The 2,716-nt window shown below is 65.6% G+C and overlaps 1 pseudogene; it reads left to right on the top strand.

The window, feature by feature from the left end:
• The first annotated feature begins 2,015 nt into the window (after positions 1-2,015).
• Positions 2,016-2,166, top strand: LOC136126194 (5.8S ribosomal RNA; annotated as a pseudogene).
• Positions 2,167-2,716: the final 550 nt, after the last annotated feature.

Here is a 2,716-nt window from a genome sequence, read left to right as displayed (position 1 = left end):
TTGATAGCTCTTTCTCGATTCCGTGCGTGGTGGTGCATGGCCGTTCTTAGCTGGTGGAGCGATTTGTCTGGTTAATTCCGATAACGAACGAGACTCTGGCATGCTAACTAGTTAATGAACACTGAGCGGTTGGCATCCCCAACTTTTTAGAGGGACAAGTGGTGATCAGTTACCCGAGATTGAGCAATAACAGGGCTGTGATGCCCTTAGATGTCCGGGGCTGCACGCGCGCTACACTGACTGGCTCAGCGTGTGCCTACCCTACGCTGGCAGGCGCAGGTAAACCACTGAATCCCATTTGTGATGGGGATGGGGGATTGCCATTATTCTCCATGAGTGAGGAATTCCCAGTAAGTGTGGGTCAGAAGCTTGCATTAAGTCCCTGCCCTTTGTACACACCGCCTGTCGCTACTACTGATTGGATGGTTTAGTGAGGCCCTCCGGCCATACTGGGGTCAGCCCTGGTGGAGAGCTGAGAAGACTGTCGAACTTGACTATCTAGAGGAAGTAAAAGTAGCAAGGTTTCCATAGGTGAACCTGTGGAAGAATCATTAATGTGGTTACCAGAGCGCGGTGGCGGACACGCCCCTGCAAGCCTCCACCTGTGCCGCGCGGGATGGGAAGAAGGGAGGGTCTGGAGCCTCACTTGCGCCTGCACCGGGATGGTGCCGCCTGGGCCGCTGGCGGTCAGGTCGGCGGTCTTTCGGAGGGGATGAGACGAAGAGGACGTGGTGTGAAGGGATTGGGTGGGAGGGCGGCTCCTCGCCTCCCCCCACCCACCCATCTCCCCGCCCCCACCTGCTGTCTTCCCCCGCCTGGCCTCCCGAGGCGACCCTCCCAACCCCGCGGCCCCCGAAGGGGTCTCCGGCACGTCTCTCCCCTCTGACAACTCCACCACGTCCCTCGAGGTTGTGTCCGAGGGTTCCAGGGGGCCGAAACCCCTACGCGCCTTCGTCTCAGGAGCCGGTCAAGTCCCCGTTCGCGCCCGCCCGCGCGGAGGCTCCGGTGTGTCTCGGACTGTGCGGCTTGTCGGTGGCGGCTCCCCGTGGGGGCGCTCGCCCGCCGTGGCCTCCCGCCGTCGGCCCTGGACCATTTCCCCGGTCGTCGGACCGCTGCTCCGAGCCCGCCGCCCTCCCCAGGCGCCTCTCCCCGACCTCCGAGCCCGGGGCCTTGCCTCCGTCCGGCTCTCTCTTTTTTCGCCCTCCCCTGTGTGCCCTTGCCCGCTTGTGCCCAGCTTCCCATCAGAGCCTCTCTTCCGCCCTCGACGGCGAGAAGGGTGGTCGGAACGCGGGTGCGGGGAGGGCCCCGGGGGTGGGGGAAAAGAGAAGGGACGTCCGGGCGCCGGGGGGCTCTATTTGCCCTGTTTCGGGGACATGGTGGGGGGCCGTGTGGCGGTCGGCCGGCGCCCGGCTGGCCCCGCGTTCGGGCCGGTAGTGCCGAGAGGCCCGCGTGCCCGCACTGGCGCTGCGGGCGGAGCATGGTGGTCGGTGGGCGGCAGTGGCCGTGGGGCGCTCCACCCCCACCTCGCCCGCCTCCCCCCTTTTCCAGGTACCTAGCGCATCCCAGCGCAGAGGTTTAAAGACCCCTGGGAGGGGTCTCCAGTCCACCTTGGGGCGGTTGGGCCTGCAGGGAGTCGGGAGTCTCCTTTCTTCTCCCCAAACTCCGCCCCCAACCACCTGCAGGGGCGCTGCGCCGTGCCCCTGGTCCCCGCACCAGGGCCGTCGGGAGGGGAGGGTGCTACCCGGCGGCCTGAAGCTGTTGTGTGGCGGGGGCCATGGGCGCTCACTGCCTCCATGGGGGAGATGGTAAGCCCCATCGGCGCCTGTGGGTTGTCCGAGCCTACCCCTGCCGGTGGGTGCCAGAGGCCCTGTCCTGAAACCTTCCAACCCTTCCTGTCCGCTGTTTCTGTCTGACTTGGCCGCGGGAAGCAACCCCTCTAGGGGATGTGCTGTGCCAGGGGCGAGGCTTTCCCCTCCCTGGGGAACACCACAGGAAACCAAAAAACAAACTTGTAAGACTCTTAGCGGTGGATCATTTGGCTTCTGCATTGATGAAGAAGGCAGTTAGCTGTAAGAATTAATGTGAATTACAGGACACATTGATCACTGACGCTTCAAACGCACTTGCGGCTGGGTTCCTCCCAGGGCTATGTCTGTCTGAGCATCACTTGATCAACCGCCATCGGTGTGTGTGCACCTTCCCGGGGTCCAGCGGCTGGAGGTGACCTTGCAGGGCTGCTGGGAGCTCCGGTCCCTAAGTGAAGACACGGTGCCCCCGCTTCGTGTGGAGGCCCTGGGGCGCTGAGGGAGAGAGAAAAGAGGAAGAGAGCTCGCGCTGAGGCCCTGGCCATGGCGCCTGTGGTCGACCCTTCGAGAGCTCCCTCCCACCGCAAGCGGTCTTTGGGCGTGCCCTCGTGGTGTTGGGGTGGATGGTCCCGCGCCCGCTTGGCCGGGCTGTGGTGGTGGTGGTGCTCGTGGTGGCGCCGAGTCTGGTCCGCCATCTTTCGCCGCCAGCCCCATGCGGCGGAGGCCGCCAGTGAGTCCGGGGTCCGTGCCCGTCCCCGCCGTCTCTGGGTAGGGGGCTCACGCTGAGCCGGAGTCGCAGGCGCGCGGCCGCGCCCCAGGGACGCGTGCCCTGGCGGCGACCAGCGGGACGCCGCGGCGTCGTCCGCCGCCGGGCTCCTTCCGCCGGGCTGTGGCCGCGCCGCGTTTCGCGC

The sequence above is a fragment of the Phocoena phocoena genome, chromosome 7, assembly GCF_963924675.1.
Source record: "Phocoena phocoena chromosome 7, mPhoPho1.1, whole genome shotgun sequence".
NCBI lineage: Eukaryota > Metazoa > Chordata > Mammalia > Artiodactyla > Phocoenidae > Phocoena > Phocoena phocoena.
This window is presented reverse-complemented; position numbering and strand designations above follow the sequence as displayed.